Raw genomic sequence first — 26531 nt, 5'->3', positions numbered from 1 at the left:
CTTCCTTCCTTCCTTCCTTCCTTCCTTCCTTCCTTCCTTCCTTCCTTCCCTCCTTCCCCTCTTTCTTTCTCTGTTTTTTCCTTCCCTTCTTGCTTCTGTTTCTTCTCTCTCATTTTCTTCTTCTATCTCTCTTACTGTATCTCATTATTCCAAGTCAGATTTGCATCTGGTACTCAAAGACCTGAATCACATAGTGAAGCTAGGCAGCTTGTACAGTACCTAGAGCAAGGACAAGATCAGGAAGGTCTGAGATCAAATCTGGCCTCAGGCACTTATATAGCTTTGTGAGCCTAACCAAATTATTTAAACTCTGCTTTCTTCTGTTTTCTCATCCATAAAATGGTGATAATAATAGCCCCTACTTCACAGGGTTGTTGTGAGGAACAAATGAGTTATATAAAGTGCTTTTACAAACTTTAAAGCACTTTATAGATGTTTTTATTAGTATTAAATTATTATCATTCTTCATTCTATTTTCTTTTCCTTTTTCCTTTTTTTTCTTCTAGTTTATTTTTCTGACCTGATCAGGCAGTTTTGGTGACCATCTACTTCCTGGACTCATCATATTGCATTGGATTTAGTAAGGACACCCTAGTCAATCACTCATTTGTTCCATAAACATTTATTAAATGCCTGCTATGCTCCAAACAGCACTAAACCCTAGGAATTAAAGAAAGGGCAAAAATAGTTCTTTCTCTCAAGGAGCTTACAATTTAAAAAGGGAGGCAACATGCAAATAGCAAAGTACAAACAAGCTATGTTTAGGGTAAACAGGAAATAATCAACAGAAGGTAGGTGGATTTCAGAGTAAGCTGTAAGAGAGGAAGATTCTCTAAAGCATTTAGCACAGTGCTTGTGCTAAATGCTTTACATATAGTAGGTGCTTAATAAATGCTTGCCTTCTCTTCCCACCCCCTTGTGGGAAGGGCATGTTATGATAGATTTTGAATGCAAAATCATCTTATATTTGATTATGAAGGTGATAGGGAGCCATTGGAGTTTATTGAGCAGGAGGGTGACATGGTCAGATCTGCACTTAAGTAAGATAATTTTGACAGCTGAGTAGAGGATGGATTGGAGAGGGAAGAGACTTGAAGTGGGGAGACCACACAGCAGTTTATTGAAATAGTCTTGAGCTTTGCATCAGGATGATGGCAGTGTCAGAGGTAAAAGGGGGGCATGTGTATGAAGATAATACTGACAGGTCTTGGAACAGAGTGGATATGGGAAATGAGTCTGAGGAATTGATGACAGTTAGGCTGTGAGCCTGGGGGACTAGGAGAATAGTGGTGCCCTGATAGTGATAGGGCAGTTTGGAGGGGAGGAAGGTTTTGGGGAAAAGATACTGAGATCCATTTTGGACTTACTGAGTTTAAGTCAAGATTTCCACAGGACATGGAGTTTGAGATGTCCACTGGATAGTCGGAAATGTGAGACTATGGGTCAGCAGAGAGGTTAGGTGCTGGATAAGTAGATTTGAGAATCATCAGCCTAGAGATGACAATTATAACCATGGAATTTGATGAGATTACCAAGTGAAATAATATATAGAGAGAAGAGAGCTCATGGCAGAGCACTAGATGATAGCCCTGATCTGGGCATTTTCTCTGGCTATCTTATATTCCTGGAAATCTTCCACATCATGTCTGCCTCCCAGGTTCCTTTCAGGTTCAGCTAAAATCTTACCTTCTCCTGGGAACTTTTCCCAGTGTTCTTAAGTCTAGTGCCTTTGCTCTGTTGATTATTTTCCCTTTATCCTGTATATATAGCCTGTTTACATGATGTTATTTGCATGTTGTTTCTCCCATTTGATCATGAGCTCATCCAGGGCAGGGACTGTCTTTTGCCTTTCTTAGCATCTAGAATATAGCATGCAGAAGGAACTTGATAAATGCTTATTGACTGACTGACAGATGTATGTAGATGGTATTATTCTAGCTGCATTAATCTGGGGAAGTCAGTTCCCTCTCCTGAGCCCTTCTTTTTAGTAAAATGAAGGCACTAAACTAGATCCCTAAGGTTCCTTCCATGCCTAGATTATATGACCTGGAATGCCCACTCACCAGTCTGCAGCCTTTGTGGCTCAGCTCATGTCCAAACTCTTGTGTGACATTTCATCCCCAACTTCTATTGCCTTCCCTCCTGAAATTACCTTGTAGTTGTCACACATACATACATACACACACACACACACACACACACACACACACACAAACAGTATATATTTACACATATGTCTCCTCCATTAGAATGTAAACTGCAGGGCAGGGACAATTTTCTACTTTGGCTCTATTCCTAGCACTTAACATAATACCTGATGGATAGAAAGCACTTGTTGCTTAATTAGGTCTTCTCTGACCTGTCTAGCCCACAGGGATTTCTTTTCCTTCCTAGAACATGCATTTATTTCTCTATGTTCTTTTTTCATGTATAAGTCCTATTAGGGGCAACTAGATGACTCAGTGGATAGAGTTCTGAGTCTAGAGTCAAGAAGATCTGAATTCAAATCCAGCTGTGTGACCGTAGGCAAGTTACTTCATCTTTGTTTTAGTTTCGTCATCTGAAAAATAAGCTGGAGCAGGAAATGGAAAATCACTCCAGTCTCTTTGCCAAAAAAATCCCAAATGGGTTCATGAGTCAGTTGTGACTGAAATGACTGAGCAGAAATGACTGAGCAACACTAGTCCTATTAGAGTATAGACTTCTCAAAGTCTGGGATGGTCTTCTCTTTTGTTGCTTAGATATCAATGCAGCCCATTAAATATTGGTTAGTTGTCTCTTCTCTATATGAAATTTATATGTTCCTGTATACTCCGGAATACTTAGCATGACTTCCACAAATAGCTTCCTCTTTGCCATACTGCTTCCCCCCAGCTAATCTTCTCTCTCTAGTTTTTCAGAGAACTTTGCCATGTCCCTTCCTTTGTCCCTATACTCTACCTTGTATCACATATTACCTGAGAATATCTCTAGCCATCTCACCAAATAGAATGTAATCTTCTTGAGGACAAGGACTAGATTCCTAACACCTAGCTGAGTGACAGTAGGTACTTGATTGGAAATTTTACTAAGATATATATGTATATATAAAATAAGAAATCAAGTCAAACTTGATTAAAATGGAAACTTGATACCTTTCTCTACTGCAAACTTAGAGGAGAGGATCAAATGAAATACAGTTCATAACCTTCTTTTGCAGTCCTAAAAAGGTTATATAAATATTAAACTCAAGAGCGGCAGAATCCCCAAACAAGATGAAACTTTTGCTGCTGTCACACAACTCAGATGACAAATGTTCTGTGACTCTTGCTCACAGATAATAGAGAACATCAAAAACTCTGTGTACTCTTTTTGGGGTAACATCTCCCTGCAAATAGTAACTATTCTACTCTTCTGCTGGAGTCCCCACAGTGGTCTTGACTGGCAACATTAATAAAGAATTGATGGGGCAGCTAGATGGCTCAGTAGTTGAATGCCAGGCCTAGAGATGTGAGGTCCTGGGTTCAAATATGGTCTCAGACATGTCCTAGCTGTGTGACCTTGGGCAAGTCACTTAATTCCAATTGCCTAGCCCTTACCATTCTTTTGTCTTGGAACTGATACCTAGTATCAGTTCTAAGTCTGAAGATATGGGGGCAGCTAGATGGCACAGTGGATGGAGTGCTAGCCTTGGAGATGGAAGGTCTTGGGTTCAAATCTGACCACAGACACTTCCTAACTGTGTGACCCTGGGCAAGTCACTAAAATCCATTTGCCTAGAGCAGTGATTCCCAAAGTGGGTGCTACCGCCCCCTGGTGGGTGCTGCAGCGATCCAGGGGAGCGGTGATGGCCACAGGTGCATTTATCTTTCCTATTAATTGCTATTAAAATTTAAAAAATTAATTTCCAGGGGGCTAAGTAATATTTTTTTTCTGGAAAGGGGGCGGTAGGCCAAAAAAGTTTGGGAACCACTGGCCTAGACCTTGCCCTCATGTCCTAGTGTTGTCATTAAAAGTAAAGGTTATTTAAAAAAAAAAGAATTGATAAACCTTTCTTGCTTGACCCCTACCAATATATCAGTCATGTCTTATTGGCATGAAGGGTCTCTGCACACAGAGAGCACTCAACAAAAAGGCCAACGAACTCAAATGATATATCCAATTATAGTAATAATAGACAGATTATAGAACAGAATTTTGAAGTGAGAAGAATCCTTAGAAATCTCATAGTCAAACCTCTACATTTTCCAAAGGAGGGAGCTAAGGATCAGAGAAGAAGGGGTCAATTGTTTGAGGTCACTAAACTTGTTGCAGAACCTAGATATTTTTCTGGTTCTTTATCTGGGCCTTTCCTATACTACATCACATACTTCTTCTCTTCATCATCTCTAACCAGTAGATTCATGCACAAGAAACTAAATTATTGTGGAAAACACTATCTACACACGATTTCCTATATACACTGGAAAAATACACCACCAACAAATCCTGGGGCAGAGCTGCAAGCCTGTCACTGCTATCAAACTTGGGAGCTAGCAGTTGATCTTAGGGCTAAGAGATGGAAAAACAACTGCTGAGATGGCAGGGCATTGGGATGCAGGGTAAGAGCATGAGTTCAAGAGATAAAAGTCAATGGCTTGAGTTTTAGTTTTTTTAAAAAAGTATCTCCACAGTGACTTCCATAGATTCCATAATAATTATTCAATAAGTATTTTTTGAGTGAATGAATAGATGAAGTCACTAACCACTGTTTACCCCCATTGCTCTGCTACTATCAAGCTGTGTGACCTTGAAAAAGTCACTTTTCTTAGTCTGCTCACCCATAAAAGGACAGGAGCTAGATTATATGACCCAACTCTAGTCAATAAGGCAGGGTAGAGAATGAGAAGGAAATGGTGGTCTGGGAAACACTGCCAGGCACATTCTAGCTATAATGGCTAATAAGAAGCACTGAAAAGTTCCACTCCAGGAAAAGGGAATCATCCCTTCACTGGGATTCAGTCACATTTGAGCTGAAAGCTAGGCATGAGCAAGTTCTGAGAATAGGGAGAGAGAGCACATGCTTTCCTGGAAACCCAGAATTGGAGGTAACCTGACTGAAAAAAGGGGCCAGCACAAAAGCAATTAGCTATGAATTCTGCACAGACGGCTGTTGTTTTTGACCTACTGAGATAATCATACAGCTGCACAGTGTCCAAAAATGGAACTGGTAATTTGTCATCTCAGCCCAGCCCCCAACTCTTCCTGCTCCAAGCCCTTAGTACTACCAGCACATTTCCTGCCCAATCCACTTGTGACAATGTCTGAGGGCTAGGAATCAGCCTGGACTCATCTCTAAAAATTAAAGACACTTAAAAAATGAACCTGAGTGCCTGTACACACACTCTCTCTTCCTCCCTTCTTCTCTTCCTCTCTCTCTCTCTCCTCTCTTCCCCCCCCCCTCTTTCTCTCTCTCTCTCTCTCTCTCTCTCTCTTTCTGTGTCTCTCTCTGTCTCTGTCTCTCCTCCCTCCCCCCCCTCACACTAGGCTTTTAGCCTTTTATTTTTTTATTATTATTTTTAAAAAACCCTTACCTTTCATCTTAAAACCTATACTGTGTATTGGTTCTAAAGCAGAGGAGTGGTAAGGGCTAGGCAATGGGGGTTAAGTGACTTGCCCAGGGTCACACAGCTGAGTCACATAGCTAGGAAGTGTCTGAGGCCAAATTTGACCCCAGGACCTTCTGTCTACAGGCCTGGCTCTACATCTACTGAGCTACCCAGTTGGCCCCTGTTTTTAGCCTTTTAAAAGAAGAAACAATGTTTAAAAATGTTACTTAAACCATGGTAGTAGTAACTATTCACAAACATATAACACTTTAAGGGTTACAAAGTCCCTTTAAAAAAATTGAGCAATGGGAAGTATAAGATTTATTATCTTCATTTTACAGATGAAGAAATTGAAAGCTAGAGAGGTGATTTATCCAAGGTCATAAAAGTACTAGGGGTTGGAGCCAGAAGTTTATTGACTTAAAATCCAATTTTTCCCCCCACTTTAAACAGGACACCACTGATGCAACTCAATCATATTATAAAGAGTGATATCTGGGGACAGCTAGGTAGCTCGGTGGATCGAGAGCCAGGTCTGGAGACAGGAGATCTTGGGTTCAAATTTGAACTCAGTTACTTCCTAGTTGTGTGACCCTGGGCAAGTCACTTAACATTAATTGCTTAGCCCTTATTGCTTTTCTGCCTTGGAACCAATCCATTCTAAGACAGAAGGCAAAGTTAAAAAAAAAAAAGTCATATCTGTTAGCAATCCAAACAAATACATATTATCTGTTTCCTATGCCAAGAGAAACCTCTTTTTTAAACCTCAGTTTCACCGAGGGCTCAGGGCATAGAAAACCATTTAAAATTCATTTCTAAAAACTCTTAAAGAAAATAAAATGTGGGAGAAGATGGGAACACGGATTCTGTTGCAGGTGGGGCAGCTGAACATTTGCCAGAGGAGGGTGTGCCTTAGTCCATCTGGTCTACAGCTTTATCGCCTGATTAGAGGTTTGGGGGAGGGAGGAGGGAGATTGTGCCAACTCAGCCCAGCCACCAGAGAATCCTAGAATGTTTGGGCTGGAACAGACTTAAGGATCTGGATTAATCTTATCTCATTTTCCAGATCAAAGGATCAGAGATCTAGAACTGGATGAGATCTCAGAGGTCATGTAATCCAATCTCCTTGTTTTACAGGTGAAGAGACTGAGGTCCAGCAAGGGGAACTAACTTTCCTGAGATAGGAGAACTGGAACTAGAACTGAGGTTTTCTAAACTTCCAGCCCAGGCAGGGTTCTTTCTGTGGCGTCACAAATCAGAAGTCCTAGGGGGTATTGTATAAACCAGTGGTTCCAATATTACTTAGCACCCCTGGAAATTAGTTTTTTAAAAAAAATTTTAATAGCAATTAATAGGAAAGATAAATGCACCTGTGGCCATCACCGCCCCCCTGGATCACTGCAGCACCCACCAGGGGATGGTGGCTCCCACTTTGGGAATCACTGGTATAAACAATTAATGACAAAGACAGAAACATTTTCATTTGGCTTCTTCCCACTCCCTGACATCTTTCTTCCCTTTGCACCCAATGAAGCTCATGTTGTTTATTTGTTTTTGCCACATGATGTGGATGCTGCTATAGGATTGCATATGGATGCAAAGGGCACCTAAAGCTTGAGTTCTAGACTCAGTTCTGTCACTCACTTCTTGGATGACTCTAGAGCAATCATCTTAACTCTCTAGGCTTCAATTTCCTCATCTGTAAAACTAAGGGCCTGAACTAGATTGGTAGTTTCCTTATTAATCTGTAGATATAAAAATATACACATAAGCATTCTATAGTTTAAAAAAGTCACAGATAAATGCATTATGATTTATCAAAAATACACAAAGCTATTATAATTACTAAAGTAAATCCATTTAGAAGTCTTATTGAACTCATGAACACTCCTTGTCCATGTGTGCATTTTCTCAATTAATAGATACCAATAGTATTATAACTGCAATCCCATGGAAGTTTGAAAATGAATTGACTTAAAAGAGATTTCTATGTTCAAAAAGGTTCAGAATCCTAGCTTAGATGATCTCTAAGACCTCTCCTAATGTTTCTATAATTTTATAGTAGCAGGAATTAGTGTAAGAAGAGTCTCACTACTATTCGCTTTGCCCCTAGTTTCCCTTCTAGTCAGTGAAAATTCATTCAACACAGAAGACCAAGAATTTTGTCCATTCTTATAGCAGAGTGAGAGGCAATTTGGTATGGCAGGGAGTGAGTCAGTCTTGGAGCCAGAAGGAATTGGGCCCTAGTCCTCCTTCTGTCACATACTCTCTCTCAGTGTTTTGGGTAATTCTCTAAGTCAGGGGTTCTTCACTCTTTCTGTGTCTTGGACCTCCTTTGACAGTTAGCTTGGTGATGGCTATGGACCCCTTCTCAGAAAAAGGTTTTTTAACGGCATAAAAGAAAATAATAAAGCTATATATGACCATATAAAAATGCTCTAAATAATTTTTGATTAAAGAAATGCAAATCAAAACAACCGAGATATCATCTCACACTTATTGGATTGGTTAAAATAATAAAAAGGCAAATTACAAAAGTTGGAGGGAATGGAGACACTAATACACTGTTGGTGGAACTGTGAAGTGATCCAACTATTTTGGAGAGCAATCTGGAATTATGCCTAAAAAATTCTAAAACTGTATATACCCTTTGGCTCAGCAATAACTATTAGGTCTATTTCTTCAGATAATCAGGGGGAAAGGAAAAGAATACACATACTCTAAAATGTTTGCAGCAGCTTTTTTGTGTAGCAAAGAACTGGAAAATAAGAGAATACCTTTCAATTGAAGAATGGCTAAACAAATTGTGGCATATGATTATTATGGAATACTACTACACCATAAGAAATGATAAGGAAGTTAATTAAAAGAAAAAAAAAACAAGAAAAGAAATTATGAAATGAAACAAGCAGAACCAAGCAAACATTATATTCAGCCACAGAAATATTTTTTGAAGAATGACTTGTATATGCCTAGCTCCAGAGAAAGAACTGATAAACAGAAATAAGCAAGACATGATTTTATGTATACATATATCTCTTTGTCAAATGATGACTTTTCTAGTGCCAGGAGGAGCTCCTGAAATCCATCCATAGACTTCTTTGGTATCTACTGACCCTAGGTTAAGAATCTCCACTCTAAGCCTATAAGTTGAAGAGAAAGTGGTAATCTACATTGGAAAAAGGGGTTTCCTCATTCCTCATTGAAGTTCCCTTTACCAACCGGATCACAGGGACCAGTCCATATCCCCATTTTAATAACAGAATTAAAACTAACTTGGTTTCTATACTATATATGGCCATATTTAGATGTTCAGAGTTCCTATTTTCCTACTTTCCCCTCTGCATTATGATGATAGATCAAATTTGAGCTTTGGACCTCCTGGGGTATTTGGTGAGCAGAATTACCCTTTAGGGAATTGGAGGATATTCTAATTGAAAAAAACATATATATCTTCCCTTTGTCTAAAGCTATTATTCCTAAATTTAGGTATTTCCTTTCATCTTCAAATAAATGACCCTTTCATTTTCACTCTGTTGGGGACATTTTTTTCCTGAGTGCACTGGCTGCTAACAAATGAACATCAAGTCAATTAACTCCATCACAATTTTGTTGTCATTATTTATATTGTTTCCCCAGATATGCTTACTTCATTTGCATCTGTTCATGTGTCATCTCATGACTCCCTGTATTATTCTTATTCATTGTTTCTTACAACAAACACAGTAATATTCCATTACATCCATGCATGACAATTTGTTTGCTCATTTCCCAGTTGATAGGCATCTACTTTGTTTCTAGTTCTTGTTACCACAAAAAGCTCTGTTATAAATATTTTGGTGGAAATCAATAATTCAGTTCATCAGAAAATGACTAAGTACTAACAGTGCAACCAGGCCTCAGTACTGGGAGAAATATACTCAGCTACAACAGGGTTCCTGACCTTAGGAAACTCGCAGTCTGGGAGGACTGAACTAGTGTTATCACCAACAGGTGGAAAATTTATTGTGTGCTGCACTTTGACCCATAATGAAAATGGCAGAATGCTGCCTCTTCTCTCCTCTCACCATCTTCCATCCCCTGTTTTCCTAATTTTATATACTAGATCATTATGATTTCTAAATCTTTCTTAACACAGATGGAAATGGAAACATTTTGCTTAACAACCATTTGCCTTAATTCACTGTATTCAAGAAACTGACCTTGCTATTCACATCACGGTGGGGGAAAACCATGATTGAACATAGAGGCTATATTGTTCAGATGATGGGACATGGCTGAAGTGGTAGCTGACAAAGTTAGGCCTTCAGTTCAGTGCAAGTGGATAATGAAATGAGATGGGCACTGATTAATAATGAGCTTAGCTGAGAACAGAATAGGACGAAAGCAAGTAGATCTCAATTAGGGAATGGTAGAGTCCTTTTCAATGACTCTTTACACTGCTCCCTGCTGACGAAGGACTCTTTTGCAAAAGCATTTTTTCCCAGTGACACTATCATTCTGATATGATCTAGGAGAATCGAAATTGTAGATCTCTCAAAGGGAAATGGAAAGACTCACGATGAATATAAGCAGGCAGTTACATGGCTACAGTGGAGAGAACACTGACCTGAATTCAACTCTGGCCTCAGACATTTACTGGCTCTGTGATCCTGGGCAAGTCTCATAATCTCTGTTGTCTCAATTTCCTCAACTGTAAAATCAGGATCATACTAGCACCTGCTTCCCAGGGCTCTTGTGAGGATCAAATGAAATGATATATGTAAAGCAATTAGCACACTGCCTGGCACATAGGAGGTGCTTAATAAGTGATTATTTGTATTCCTTTCCTTCCTTTCCCTGCCATACCAACTTACTTGTGAGAAGTAATGTAAAGAACATCATCATGGATAGGTATCTCTCTCTCTCTCTCTCTCTCTCTCTCTCTCTCTCTCTTACTTTCTACCTGTCTGTCTATCTATTTGTCTTACTGTTTGCCTGTCTGTCTTACTGTCTGTCTGTCTATCTATCTATCTATCTATCTGTCTATTTGATGTCTGTCTTATTGTCTATCTATCTGCCTGTCTTACTGTCTGCCTGTCTATCTGTCTATCCATCTGTCTATCTATCTATCTATCTATCTATCTATCTATCTATCTATCTATCTTTGTTTTACTATCTATCTGTCTATCTGCCTGTCTTACTGTCTATCTTACTATCTGTCCATATGTCTGTCTATCTATCTATCTATCTATCTATCTATCTATCTGTCTGACTATCCATCTGTTTATATGTCCATCTCTCTATCTGTCTGTCCATCCATCCATCTATCTTTTTACCTTCTTTCTATGTATCTATCTTCTATGTATTTATCTATGTATCTATCTATGAATCTATCTGTCCATTTGACTGTCTGTCCATCTGTATGTCTATCTGTTCATCTGTCTTAGTTCTCACAACAACCCTGGAAGTAGGTGCTCTTATTAACCCCATTTTACAGATAAGGAAACTGAGTCAGACAATGATTAAGTGACTTGATCAGGGTCAAACAGCTAGTAAACGGGACCCAATTTGAACTCATGTCTTCCTGACTCTTGGCCTAGGCTTCTATCTAGCTCCCTAAGGAAAAAGAGTAAGCTACCCTCTAATTCCAGGAATTCAGAGGTAGGGCCTCTGATGACCTTTTTTTTTTTTTTTTTTTTTTTAAAACCCTTGTACTTCGGTGTATTGTCTCATAGGTGGAAGAGTGGTAAGGGTGGGCAATGGGGGTCAAGTGACTTGCCCAGGGTCACACAGCTGGGAAGTGGCTGAGGCCGGATTTGAACCTAGGACCTCCCGTCTCTAGGCCTGACTCTCAATCCACTGAGCTACCCAGCTGCCCTCTGATGACCTTTTTAACAGGTCTCTGGCCATTTTAGCATCTGGGAGAAGGGAAACGAGGTATCACTGTGGCTGAATCTGGGCACCAGTCTGGGTGTTTCCTCCTATTAATCTTGTGATCCCAAGACCATAATTTCAGAACTGGAAAAACTTCAGACACCATCTAATGCAATATCACTATTTTAATGATGAGGAAACTGAGGGGCAGAGGGGTTGTGACTTGTTGAATGTCAGAAAGTATTGGAGGAAGAGTCTGAGCCCATATCCTCTGACTCTAGAGCTAATTCTCTTCCCATCACATCACAGTGGATCTAGGGCAAGACACTTCAAATCTCTAAGCCTTAGTCTCCTTATCTGTAAAATGGAAGTAATGACACCTGCCTTGTTTATTTCATAGCACTGATGTGAGAATCATAGGAGATGATTGTACATGAAAGTACTTTGTTGGACTAATGTAAGGAACTAGCATTATTATTATTATTATTATCAACAACAAGTTAATAGCTATTTCCCCAGGGAAGGGCAATATAGTTCTCTTCAAATGTTATCACACCAGGGGCAACTAATGGATTGAGAGCCAGGCCTAGAGATGGGAGGTTCAGGCTTCAAATCTGTCTTTAGACACTTCCTAGCTGTGTGACCCTGGGCAAGTCACTTAAACTCCACTGCCCAGCCCTTACCACTCTTCTGCCTTAGAACCAAGACACAGTACTGATTCTAAAATGAAAGGTAAAGGTTTAAAAAAAATGTTATCACAGTTCAGGATCCACTAGATCATAGGATAATAGATTTAGAGCTGAAGAGGACCTAAAAAGTCACCAAATCTAAACTCCTTGTCCCATAGTCTTCCCTCTCCCCCTCTCCTCTTGCCCCTTCTTCCTGTCCAAATGCAGTCATTATGGGAAAACTTACCCAAGGCCAGCAGAATTCAGAATCAGAATTGAGATGAGAATTTCTGGGCTTCCAGACTTCAAGTCCTAACACCAGACTGCTAGACCATGCCCCTGAAAAAAAGGATCGACACCTACTGTCATTCACCTATAGATGCTTAACAAGGCACCAGAGTAGAAGCTCGGAGCATGCACACTAGCCTGCAAACTTCTTTTGGAGTGTGTTAGCTTTTTATTAAGTCAGCCTGTTAGGCTGTAGAGACTCTGCCACCCCTATACTGAAATAAATAAAAATCACTGTTCTTGGCTTCAGGCCCAGCTTTTAATTGCTAGATGTTTCTAGCAGGTGGCTCCAGCAGGCTGTGATCAGAAGCTGCTTTCTGAGAAAAGGAGCAGCCAGTCTCAGTTTCTGAAAGTGCGCTGCATAGTAACAAGGAGGGTGGTGGATGAGAGAGGGAGAGTGTGGGGAAGAATGTTTGGAACCAACACAACATCATCAATGGGAGTTTAAAAAAACAACACATCTTTTGGTGAATGATGACTTCCTATTAGGAGTCAACTAGGTGATAGAGTAATGAATCTGCAGTCAGGAAGTCCTGAATCAAACCTGATTTTAGACAATTACTAGCTGTGTGACTGTGGGTAAGTCACTTAACCTCTATCTGCCTTGACTGTAAAATGAGCTACCATAGTCCCTCCTTTGTGTCTCTCTCATAGCACTAACCATTCTGCCTTGAATTGCATTTGTTAGACTCATTGGATTCTAGTGGCAGAGCTGGAAAGGACCTTAGAGATCATCTAGCCCAAGGATTCTCTACTAATTTTGGTGTCATAGATCCCTATGGTACCCTAGTGAAACCAGTGGATTCTTTCCCAGAATCGTGTTTTTAAATGTATAAGATAAAATATAGAAGATTACAAAGAAAATTAATTATATTAAACATAAAAATTAATGTAAAATAGATTTCTAAAAAAAGTCATGGACTCTATGTTTAAAATTCCTTATCTAGTCCAAATGCCTCATTCTACAGAAGAGAAAATAAGGCCAGAAGTCAAGTGATTTTTCTGTTAAAATAGACAATACTCAAACCCAGACCTTCTGACTCCATGTTCAGTGTTCTTGATAACACTACTACCAATAGCTAACATTTATATTGTGTTTACTATGTGCCAGACAATGTGCTAATCACTTTGCAAATGTCTCATTTGATCCTCACAATATTGAGAGATAGGAGCTATTAATATCCCTATTTTATAGATGAAGGAAATTGAAGTAAACAGATTTAGTGACTTGCCCATGATCATGGCTTGTTAACTCTCAGAGGCCAAATTTAAATTCAATTTTTCCTGACTCCGGGTTCTGTATTCCAACTTAAACTACCAACCAAACTCCATAAGTTTAACCAAACTACCAAAGTCTATAAGTTTCTTGATGGGAGGGACCCAAGTTTCTATTTCTTCCTCTTTTCCCTCTCAGAGGAGTGCCTTGCATACAACAGATAATCAATAACAATTTGTTTAATAAGTGAATGAAACCCGAGATCTTGAGACCACTCCTTTCCTAAGGTCCTGTATTAGGGATAGGTGTTGGAAGACCATAAACCCCTACCCATCCAAGCACTTGAATATTTTCTTTTTTTTCTCTCTCTCCTTCCTTCTTTTTTCCTTCCTTCCCTCTCTCCCTCTCCCTCCCTCCCTCCTTCCGTTCTTTCCTTCCTTCCTTCCTTCCTTCCTTCCTCCCCTTTTCTTCTCTCTGTCTGTCTCCCTCTCTCCCCCTCTCTCCCTCTCTCCTTGCCTTCTGTCTTAGAACTGATACTAGGTATTGGTTCCAAGACAGAAGAATGGTAAGGGTTAGGCAAATGGAGTTAAGCAAGTTAAGTTAGACGCCCCTAAGTGATTTCTTTTAATTTTCATTGCAGATTATCAGGGAAAGAAATTTTCTGATAAATGGCAATAAGGTTCTTGTTCCTTTCTTTTTAAGGTCCTCATTCACTTAATTCTGATACAAGAGTTTAAGAAGATATTCAAAGCTTAAAACATGCATGCAGCAAATTATACTAGTGGTAATTAATGAATATAGGCTAAAATTCTGTATAGAGTCAAAATTCCACCCTGAATCCTAAAAGTCAAGTGCTGTGATTTCCAGGGAAAGGGCACTGATATAGAATCCCCTCGCCTAGGAGCTAAGAGCCTAAGGATGGAGTTAAGAGATTACGGGTTCAAATTATGACTCTATTACTTGCAATATATGGGAAATTGTGTAAGTCACTTAATTTTTATGGATCTGTTTCTTCATCTGTAAAATGAATCAGATTGAATAGGCCTCTGAGATTTCTCCCAGACTCTGAACAATTCAACAGCCAAACAATATTCCAAAGTACTAATGATGAAGCTTGCTACTCATATGCTGACAGAAAGGTAACATACTCATGATACATAATGAAACATACATTTGGACATGGGCAATGCAGGATTTTTTTTGCTTGATCATGCATATTTATTGAATTAAATCGCTTCTCCAAAAACAGATAGCCTGTTACCGGCACCTATCTTGAAGGGTTGTTATGATGATTCAATGAGAAAATTTATAAAAAAGCACTTAGCATAGTGCCAAATTTGTAGCAGGTGCTATATATGTGCTTATTCCCTTTCCCCAAGTACAATGTTCACAAAATAAACATAACTTGCCTGTTACATCAATTTAACTTTAAAATGTTAGAACTTGAATTCACAAAGCACTCAAAAAGGTACTCTTATTGAAGGCAATCTGTATTCATGCAAGTTTCTTAACTCTCCAGTAATGATGCCAACTTAAATGTTCAATGCAGACAGGAAAGAAAACTAGGTGCTAGAAGGAAGAACTTTTGAGAATCACAGTCTCAGACAATGGTCTGTGATACTGAGAATTTGAAGGACTTGCCCCAGAATCACATAATCAGTAATTATAGAGATGGTACTCAAACCCAAGTCTTTTTTAAAAATTCAATTTAATTTTTTACATGTCAACATAATTTTTAATAATCATTTTCTGATATTTTGTGGTTCATCTTTCTCTTCCGCCTTCCTCAAGATAGCAGATAATATGATATAGGTTGCACATATATTATTATGCAATACATATTTCCATGTTCATCATGTTGTGAAAGAAGTCACATTGCTTACACAAAAGAAAAATTCATAGAGGAAATAAAATTTGCATTGAGATCCCAACAGTTCTTTTTGTAGTAGTGTGCAGCCTTTTTCATCATGAATCCTTTGGAGTTGCCCTAGATCCTTGCATTGCTGATAGTAGTCAAATCATTCACATTTAGTCATTACGTATTATTGCTGTTATTGTGCGTAACATTCTCCTTGTTCTGCTCACTTCACTCTGCATCACTTTATATGTCTTTCCAGGGTTTTTTTTTGTGTGTGTTCATCATTTATCATTTCTTATGGCACAATAGTATTCCATTACAACCCCATACCACAACTTGTTCAGCCATTCCCCAGTTGATGGACATCCCTTCAATTTCCAATTCTTTGCCATCACAAAAAGAACTGCTATAAATATTTTTGTACAAGTAGGTCCTTATTCCTTATCTTTGACCTCTTTGGGATATGGACAAACCCATGTCTTCTTGGCATTGAAACTGGCTCTTTTAACTCTCAATGTGTTGTCTCTCATGGATGTTTATGATGGCAACTAAATTCTAATGTCAGGTCTGCCTCATGCAGAGTTTATAACATATGATACACTCTTTAGGGACAAGGTCTAAATCACTGTACCATGAACAACTTTTTCTATAATAAACACCTTTCCCACTGTATTTAGAATCAGAAGACCTGGGTTCAAATCCTACCTCTGATATCTATTGACTATGTGACTTCATTAGACTAGGAGCCTTCAAGCAGAAGATGGAAGACCATTTGTAGAGTATACATAGTGAAATTTTTTTTTTAACATACAAATTGGTCTAGATGGCGTTTGAGAGTTTCCCCTAGTTCTTAATTTCTATGATGCTAAATCAAGATACCTATCTACTAGCCCTCAGTTCCACCATTTTTTAATTATGTGATCTTGGCTAAGGCTTTTTCTTCTCTTTGGGCTTTTAGTTCCCTACTCTGGAAAAAAATCAGAAAGCTTTCATTAGTGATACTAGTGAATGCTTTTAGCTTCCAAAATGAACAATTCTAAGCAGGGAGAAGTTCCCATCATTGCAGAGAACTTAGCTAACCTGTTCTTCTTGGCTTCTTGGGAACATGAGATTAACTCGAATTGCAAATTTCCTAGAAGCTCCATCACTAAACCACAGGGGTTCCCAAATAGCCAGCTTTCCTATGACAGATAAAGATTACAGTTGTTGCTCTAGACTGAATCAAGGAGCAGAAGTCATTACACAGAAATAATTATGTTGCGTTACGACTGGTTGCCCTCGATTTTTGTCTAGCAATTGTCTTACAAATTACCCCTGCCTTTTCCTTTTGGAGCACAAAAACACAGAGGCCTGGGAATGTAAAATAAATTTACTGGACACATTTTCATAGCTCTCCACAAAGGGAAAGCCACAGGATCACCAAACTCAGTTTTCATTTTATGATTCTTCTCCCACACTTTAAAACAGATACAAATACAAAATAATCAAGGATTAAGATAATGTGTCCCCCTACTACCTTCCAAAAGAACTACTACTACTTGTTAAATCCCTTTAACCAGATATCACTCTTCTCTCAAAAAAAAAAGAATAGAAAACAATAATTGGGAGAAGGAACCATACTTAACTAAAATTCACATGGATAGAGTAAGATTTAGCTGGATATGAGAAATGAGCAGATAGACACAAAAGACAATATTAGGTACTTCAAGAAGGAGAGGCTGAGAATTCAAAAGTGAGGGGAGTATGTGCAATAAAGAAAGCCTTTGTCACCTCCATAATGGTGCCACCATCCTTCGATCACACACGATGAGCTGCTGAAAATTCTGTGTAAGAAGGGAAGATGGTAACCAGGCAATTCTGATAAATGGAGGCTTCTCTGAACCAATCTTTGAAGTGGTTAATAGAAGTCTAGTTAATTAATAATAGTTTGAGTACACATCTCTTCTTTACTAAAGTCCTCATTTGATTCCTCCTCAGGGTGGAGGGGGCCTTGGGCTCTCAAAGGCTATGCCAGCAAAACACATGCTCTGACAGGTCCTACTAAATTACAAAAGCTTCAAGTGTAGGCCTGGAAATGAACTGTGTGTCTGACATCTCTGAGACATCATTGTAAAATGTAAAGAGACTCTTTAACTAGACTTGCCCCAAGGTGATGAATTTTTGGCCAGAGTAAAACTGTCTGATAAAATATAGAGGAAATACTCATGCCAGTGAAGGCCCAGGTGCATGAAGTCTGAAAGTGTTTTTAGGTACATATAATCCAAGTATTACCTATTCCATTATTTCATTTGGTCCTTAAAGCCACCCAGGGATGTAGGTGGTGAAAGTATTCTTATACTTCCATTTTTTTTAATTAAAAAAATTTAAAACCTTTATCTCCCATCTTGGAAGCTAAGAAGTGTCAGGCCAGATTTGAATGCAGAAACTCTTGTCTCTGAGTCTGGTTCATAATCCACTAGATAGTTGCACCTATCTCCGCAATTTAAAGGAGGGGACATTGAGGCTCAGAAAGGTTAAGGGAGATACCCATGCTTACACAGGTAGTAAAGAGCAAAACTGGAATTCAAGTCTAGATCTTTCTGTCTCCATCTCTAAAGTTCTTTCTTTCTATCATTGTGAGGACTGACTACCACCCTGAAATCAAAGGGGGATACTTTAAAGATACCTGCATGCACTATACCATTTTTTGCACACAACTCTGCTATATGAGCAACAGATCTGGAATCCCAGGTAAGGTTTCTCATCTTTTCTTCCTGCTTCTGGGCCCCCTTCCCTCCTTCCCTCAGCCACAGCTAGGAGTGTGGGTGTACACTCAGGAAACGACAAACTGTTTTAATATTACTCCAAGCCAAATCTAATTAGGAAGATGTCTGGTAGGGGTAGAATGACATAAATATATAGAGGAGAAAATATAAATATGCATATATGTGTGCATATAAAGATAAATTTATGTACATATGTACACATACACATATAAACACACACACACACACACACACACACACACACACACACACACACACACACACACACTGCAATCCAAAGTCAGATCGATGCTCTGAAGATTATGGACATTTGTAGGCTGTGTTTTAAGTTGAGATTCCTACTTTTTTTGTATCAGTCAGTCAATAAGCACTTAGAAAGTTCTTTGTACTAGGTATTGGGCTGTGCAGGGGATACAAAAAGTCAAAAGATAGTCTCTGCTCTCAAGGAATTCAGTCTAAAGTACAATTAAATATGCACAAAGTACATACAGGGTAAATTGGAGATAATTAACAGAGAGAAGGTACTTACATTAAGCTGAAAGAGAGGCTTTTTGTAGAAAGCAGAATTTATCTGGGGTTGGGATGGGGCAGCTAGGTAACTCAGTGGATAGAAAACCAGACTTGGAGACAGGAGGTTCAAATCTGGCCTCAGACACTCCCTAGCTGTGTGACCCTGAGCAAAGTCACTTAAACCCAATTACCTAGATCTTATTGCTCTTCTGCCTTGGAACTGATAGTATTGATTCTAAGAGAGAAGGTAAGGTTTTTATTTATTTTTTTAAAAACGAACTTTATCTGGATCTTGAAGGAAGATTGTACATTTAAAACAAGAAGGGACCTTAATGGTCATTTAGTCTTACTTATACAGCTTTATAGATGAGGAAACTGAGGCCTAGAGACGTTATAGAGCCACTCAGAAAGGAATTTACAAAGTTCAGTGCAAACTCTATGTCTCTGACTTTAAAACCCATGCTCTTCCATGTACCGTGATGGTTCTCATGTTTCCACAGCTCTTTTCTTCTTCACAGTAAATATCTTCAGTTCTTCGAGTGGTCCTTATATTTTAAGTATGATCTCTAATCCCTTCATCATTCTGGCTATTCTCCTCCAGATATACTCCAGCTTGTCAATGTCTTTCTAAAAATGTGGTGAGCAAAACTGGATAAATATTATAGAAGTGCTCTAATCAGAAAAGAGTATGCTGGGATTATCTCTTCCCCTCCTTTTGAACAATGCCTGTCTCTCAGACTACCCTAAGTTTACATTAGCTTTTTTGAGCTGCCATGTTGTACATTCATTTTGGTCTTGTAGTCACTAAAACTCTTAGGTCTATTTTCATTTCCCCAATTTGTGTTTGTGAAATTGATTCCTTGATCCCAAGTACAGGATTTTGCATTTATCCCTATTAAAACTGGAGAATAAAAGGAAAAGGCATTGAAGATAAGGAGGAATTTTGTAAAAAGCTCCCAACATCTTCCTTTTCCTGATGAGGATGTGAATGACAGCTTGCCTCCAAAATCACACAACTAATGGAACAAGTCAAGTGTAGACAGAGCTTGAGTCTGCTCATCTCAAGTCTTTTCTAAACTTCGATCCCATCCCCACCCCTGCAAAAAAAAAAATCATAAACTTTAGATAAAAAATCTTTACCTGGGCTGGAAAAGGGAATTTAACATAACATGCATGAACTGAAAAATGAATCCACATATATCCAAACTATTCATTTGCATCCAATTTTTGATTATCCACAGTCTTGGCAGAGAGATGGGGTGGGGCAGATATGTTAAGGTTTTATACCAGATATAGATTTTCTTCAATCTTGTTTTAATTTTTCTTCCTCCTCCTCCTTCTTCCTTGTTCTTCTTTTCCTCCACCTCTTCCCCCTGCTTCTTCTCCTCTTCAAACCCTTATTTTCTATCTTAGTATCAATTATAAGACAGAAGAGTGCTAAGATCTAAGCAATCAGGGTTAAGTGACTTGTCCAGAGTTAAGTGAATTGTCCAGGGTCACACAACTAGGAAGTGTCTGCAGTTACATTTGAACTCAGCTCCTCCTGCATTCACTATAACATTGTGCTGCCTAGCTACTCCACCTTGCTTTAGTTTCGTCCTCTTCTCCCATTGATTATTTTATCCTATCATGGAACACAAAACAGACATTTAAAATTCCCTTCCTCTCTTCCTCTACATATCTTTCAGCAATCAAACAAACCGAAGCAAGGACATACCCAAAGAGAACAGAGTAAGAAAAGTAGGAAGCTTGGTTGTTCTTGCCACTAATTATAAAATTCTGCCAATAAATAAGCAATCGATAGGTGAATCTGTGTAAGCATTATTCACTGAAGCACCAGTGCTAAGTACCTTGGTGATTAATTATTCCTGGGGATATCTAGATCTCCCCAAATATCTTTTCCCACATGCTTTCCTCTTTGCTTTTTGTGGCAATTAGCCCCTTCTTAACTCATGAAGCCTGAGCTTTCTCCTCTCCTATGTTATAGAAATTAAAACAGAAAAAAAATGAAAGATGCCAGGTGAAAAAAAAGAGAATATTCCATCTTTGCCCTAGGCTGATTATTTCTGATGAAGCTCTCAAAGACACAGCAGAAAGAGACCTTAAAAATGACCCAGGAGGAGGAAACCAAGACCCAGGAAGGTACAGTTACTGGTCCAAAATCATAGAGCCAAGGATACAACCATTCTCAACAACCAGATAAAAAAAAGTCCTAAAATATCACTGTAGGAAACTCAGAAAACATACTTTGATACCAGAATTAGTAGTAAAGGTGCTAAAGATGTTTTCCCCTTTCAAGTCAGGAAATAGTTATGATGGTCTCACTAGGTCTCTTTCAGTTCATTCTAAATCTCACAAAAATCCTAATGCCATCAGAAGTCCTGGCCAGAAGAAGAGGCAGTGTCAGCAGAAATGTGAAGGGGGGTTCCTCAGATAAAGGGACTCTCATACTACCAGCTCACACTATGGATCACAAACTTTTCTATCTGGCAAACCACTCATCCTATATAAGAGGGATTTCTGCAGATAGAGTGGCATAATTATTTTGCTTCATGACACCCTGCCTGATGCTGCTGTTTGTTGTTTTTTTTTTTTTTCCGGTTTCTCTGTTATTGCTATTTGCTTTCTTTTCCCATAGTCATCCGGGAGTCATGATTGTAATCACAGAATGTCAGAATTGAAAGGGATCTCAGATATCATCTAAGTTCAGCCCTATGGGTGAGGAAACTAAGGCTCAGGAACTATTATAGCTCCACAAGTCATTTAACAAGCATTTGTCAAGAGCTTATTATATCTTAGGCACTATGTTAAGCATTAAAAACCCCAAAATAAAACGAATGTTTGCCACAGGAGGTTCACCTCGGGTGCTGCAGATCTTTTCCACTTTCTTCTCCGAGGTCACAAGAGTACCACTGAGGCACTCTCACTGTCTCCCTGTAATCCTTTGCATGTGCCATATGATCAGTTCACCTTCTCTTTCTGTCATACAATACTTTGATGGTATTATTCCCTCTTATTTTTCTTTGCAGTGATTTGGTTATATGTTATGGCTTACTCATAACCACCATGAACTTCTCCACTGCCTTTCATGTGATGCTCATCTTTATTTCTTAGAAGGCAGTGCTATTCAAAGCTATAATATAAGGTAGTGGTATTCACTACCACCATAGTAACAAGATTAGTGAAATATTTGTATAGAAAAAATATGCTTTTGCTATTCTGGGAAACTTAGAGTTAGTAGAAGTACTTTGTAACTTCCTGAAGGTAATTCAAATTGTTCTCCTTTTCAGCTCTGGGTCTAGATCACTGTCTATCTGTATTGCCTGTTCCAAATATAAATACTATTGGATAAGCTATATAGGCTCTCTATTCAGATGCAAGTTGAAATCTGGGCAATAGATATTATATGTTGGCTTTTCCTGTGTGGATGGACAGACCAAACTCCTTCAAGTGATTACAGATTTCTCCCAGGACACTCTATAATATCTTGGGTTTTGATACAAATAACACATAATAGCAAATAAGCAGGGCTCTGTCTTTTGTTATATCTTTCAAGGAATCTTGAATGAACTTGATGTTGTAAAATAATCTGTAAGGTATTTTTTGATTCTACAAGGCAGAATACTTTTAAAAAATTCTAAATTGTTATTATTTTTATTATTATTCCAAATTTTTACAAATCCAAATAAAATAAGTATTTCCATTTATAAAGATATTATACAAATAAAATCACAGATCTCCTATATGTTTAACTCACTTTTCTTCATATTTATTTAATAGATCCCATCCACTAGTGTCCCAACTCCTCCCTACCCTTCCCATATCACAAGAAAGGTTTTTTAAATCAACAAATAGTAAGTATAATAGGATCTTATATTCTCTATACAATTTAGTCAACTATGAGATGGTAAAGATGTTGTCCATTATTGATTATCCTTTGTGGAAACCTACTTGTTCCCTACTAATACTCTCATTGAGGATGCTTTCAAATTGTGCCTAGATAACTTTTAATAAAGATTTGTATAGATGGGAGAGAAGCCCATATGGGCCAATAATTATTGAGTTTTGGGGTCCCCTTTTTTTTGGAATCAATAAGAATCTAGATTTTTTTCCCCATGCCTTTGGTCTCTCTCTGTTTCTGTCTCTCTCACATCTACACATCCATGCATGCATGTGCACAGTACATGTGCATGCACACACACACACACACACACACACACACACACACACACACACCTACCTTTTAACTCTTAAAACCTAAGATTATCTCCATGCCATGAGGAAACCCTGGAGTTGGACTTTTGTGGAAGCTGAATTTGCTATCAGTACAATAATGGTGGTAGTGATGATGATGATGATAAATAGTAAATCCTCACAAAAACACTATGACGTAAATAGTACAAAATATTTTAAGGAAGTACAAGGTACTGTGTTAAACATTTTACAAATACTATTTCATTTAATTCCCACAATAACCATGGGAGGCAGATGCTTTTATTATCTTTACAATGAGGAAACTGAGATGGGCATAGGTTAAGTGGTTTTCCCAGGGTCACACAACTAGTAGTAAGTTCATGAGGGTGGATTTGATCTTCAGGCTTCATGACTCCAGGGCCAGAGCTAGAGTTCACTCCTCCACTAGGGTTCTATGTATAATAATGCTCATTTTACAGATGAAGAAACAAAGGCTTGCTCATAGCCACACAGGAAATCGAAACACATCTTCTGATTCTAAGCCCAGTATTCTTTCTGTTAGACTATACTTTCTCTCCAGGAAAATGGAATAAAGCACTGGGCCCTCTTCAGGCACCCAAATCAGCCAGCCTTCCCCAAAGGGCCTACAGGAATTGGGCTGCAGCCAACGTTGTTGGAATTGAATGAGACATAAAACCCCATTCATTCAAGACTTTCTGGCAGACAGCAGAGCAAATGAAATGGTTAGTTGTATATTAACAGAATTTTTGGAATCTCCTAAGCTTCTGGACACTATTTTAGGCATAATGGTACTCTTCCCACTCCCTCCTTCTTTTGATTCTAATATACAGAGCTGCCTAAACCCCGAAGCTCTGCTCTAAGCTTTTCCTTTGGATGATTCCAAGGCTCCTCCTCTTACGTGGGTTTAAAATGGCAGAAAAGCCAACGAATCTCTGCCAATAGGAAAACAATGAAATAGCTGAGGGGTCTCATCAGAGAAACAAAACAATGAATCCAGATCTACTTCAACTAATGCTATTTTGGGAAGACTTCACCTATGGATGCAACCTCTGTTGCTGCCATTCATATCTCAGCTCCAAGGGACCTTAGAACTCATTTGCTTTTGTTTGTCCTGTCTCAAATCTCTTTCCAGTCATTCTTCATTTCATGCATCTAACAAAACAAATTTTCTATATTAAAGGATTTATCATATATTCTCTTGCTTAGAAACATCCAAGGGCTCCCTATTTATTCTAGGATAAAACAACTCCTTGTAGGTTCCATCATAAACTGGCTCCAATACACATTTCCAGCTTTTCACTTTATTCCTTTTTTCCCCCCTCTAAATACTAGTAAAATTCAACTGCTAGCTGATTCCCAATCAGGTCCTATACTTTTTAAAATTAAAGATCTCCATCCTAAGAAATGCACTCTTTCCTCACCTTATGGTAAAAAATTCCTTTTTATCCTTACCAGCTTATCTCAGATGTTACCTTATCCATGGGAGCCTTCTCTATTTCCCCTAAGTGAAATGTAAGAGACAGAAAGGTAGTATGGTGAAGGGAACAAAGAATGACTTTTTACTCTTATCTCTCTGTATAGATATCATGTCCTTCCTGCCTCCCTTATGTTTTAAAAACATTTTTTTAAATTAAAAAATGATAGGTATTTTTAATATGCAAAATTCTACCTTCTTCCCTTCCACCTCCCAGCTGAAAACAAAACCAATTAAAAACACGTATATTTAAGTGAAGCAAATTTCTGCATTTGTCATATTCAAAATTTATGTCTCCTTTGACACTCTGAGTCTACCTATCAATCAGGAGAGGGGTAGTATTTCCCCCTTCCCCCCATAGGATTATACTAAAATTTTCTAGGTGGGTTATTATTAGTGACAAATCTATATCCTTTTCCTTCGGGATGGAATACTATAGTCCAAGCTCTCCATTCTTTTATATTTGTGGATACTAAATCACATATGATCCTGACTTTGATTCCTTTGTAGTTGAATTCTTTCTTTTTGGCTGCTTGCAAAATTTTTTCTTTCTTGTAAGCTCTGGTTTTGGTTATAATGCTGCTAGGAGTTTTCATTTGGAGATTTCTTTCAGGAGATGACCAGTGGATTCTTTTTGTTTCCATTTTGCCCTATGGTTCAAAGAGATCTGGACAGTTTTCTTTTAAGATTTTTTGATGTCAAAGATTTTGTTTTGGTCATGGCATACAGGTAGTCAAATAATTCTTTTTTTTCCCCTCTCCTTGATCTGTTTTCTAAATGCATTATTTACATTAGGAGATACCTTATATTTTCTTCTATTTTTTCAGGCTTTTGATTTTGCTGTAATATTTCTTCTTGTCTCATAGTCATTGGCTTAGTTATAGTCTATTTGGCCCATTTTAATTTTCAGGAAGATTGCTGCTTGAGTCAAATCTCATGGTAATCTGTTAATTTCTTTTGTAATTCTTTCATTTATTGCTCCCAATTCTTTTCCAATTTTTAATTCTAGTACTCTCATTTCATTTATGGAAAAAAAATTAAGTCATTTTTTGGAAAAACTCTTGCATTGACTTGTCCAGGAATTCTCACTGAATTTGTACCAGGCTGTGTTTTTCTTTGTGCCTTTGCCTATAAATGTTAGAGGCTTTCTTCTAGGTTTGTGTGTTTAACATGCCTGTCACCATATGGTTTTTTATAGTGGGATTCTTTTTTTTTTTTTTTTTTGCTTGCTTATTCTTCCAGTTTACTTTCTACTTTGGACTTGATGTTAGGGCTGGGCTCTGTACCTTTCTGGATGGAAGGCCTAGGCTGGTCCTCTTGTTGCTTTTTTGTGAGTACTGACTATTGCATTATTTCAGGATCTCAATGACAAATTAGGCTAGGAGCCTTAAACCACTTAGTGCTCTTAAAATGGTCTGATTCAGGGCAAAGTCTTATTGCTGTACTCACTCTCCATAGCCAATTTGAATTCTGCAATTTTCAGAACTGGGCTTTAGGTACTGGCAAAAGTAAACTGCTGCTGGACTCAGCCACTATCTACTAGCTGGGAATCTTTGCTGTTTCAAAGTGACAAAGACAGGCTACCCTCTGGTCTGGGATTCTCACCCTGGTTATTCCTCTGTAGGCTTTAGTCTAAGCTAGAAGTTAGAACCAAAACCTTGTTCTTGCTATTGGGGTCTGAGCCACACAGCTGCTGCTGGCTTCTAATTTTGTTCTTCTCTTGGTACATTGCATAGGGCCTGCCACTTCTCTTTATTCTGAAATGCTACCTATATTTGGAGGTTTTCTCCTCAGTCTACCCTGGATCTGTGATCTGCATCATGGTCTACCTGTGACTCAGAACTGGGTAGTGGAGTTGTCATATGGCACCTCCTTTTGTGGTGTCCAGCATAAGTCTAGGACTTCATCTCATCCTAGTATACAGCCTCTTCTTGGAAGCTGGAGTGCTTCTTGATGTGTATTTGCAGCCAAAACCCATCCCCATTGTTCATTGTACACTGCTCTGACTCTCTATGCTGACCTGGGCTGAAAAAAATGACTCACTGTGCATTTTCTTGGATTTCCCTATCAAGAATCAATGTAATATATTTTCTAGCTATGCTTGGATGAGTCTC

The 26531-nt window shown here is 38.5% G+C and overlaps 1 protein-coding gene across 2 annotated transcripts in view; it reads right to left on the bottom strand.

Moving 5' to 3' along the window:
* Positions 1-26531, bottom strand: part of HPCAL1 (hippocalcin like 1) — a 205580-nt gene that overhangs the window by 38190 nt on the left and 140859 nt on the right. For both annotated transcript variants that reach the window (XM_044663633.1, XM_044663635.1), the window contains one exon: positions 12339-12430. The gene's annotated coding sequence lies outside the window, so the exon portion shown is untranslated. The remainder of the gene's footprint in view (positions 1-12338; positions 12431-26531) is intronic.

Source organism: Gracilinanus agilis, chromosome 2 (genome assembly GCF_016433145.1).
Source record: "Gracilinanus agilis isolate LMUSP501 chromosome 2, AgileGrace, whole genome shotgun sequence".
In the NCBI taxonomy this organism is placed as follows: Eukaryota; Metazoa; Chordata; class Mammalia; order Didelphimorphia; family Didelphidae; genus Gracilinanus; species Gracilinanus agilis.
Note: the sequence above shows the minus strand (reverse complement) of the source record. Positions and strands in the feature narration are given on the sequence as shown.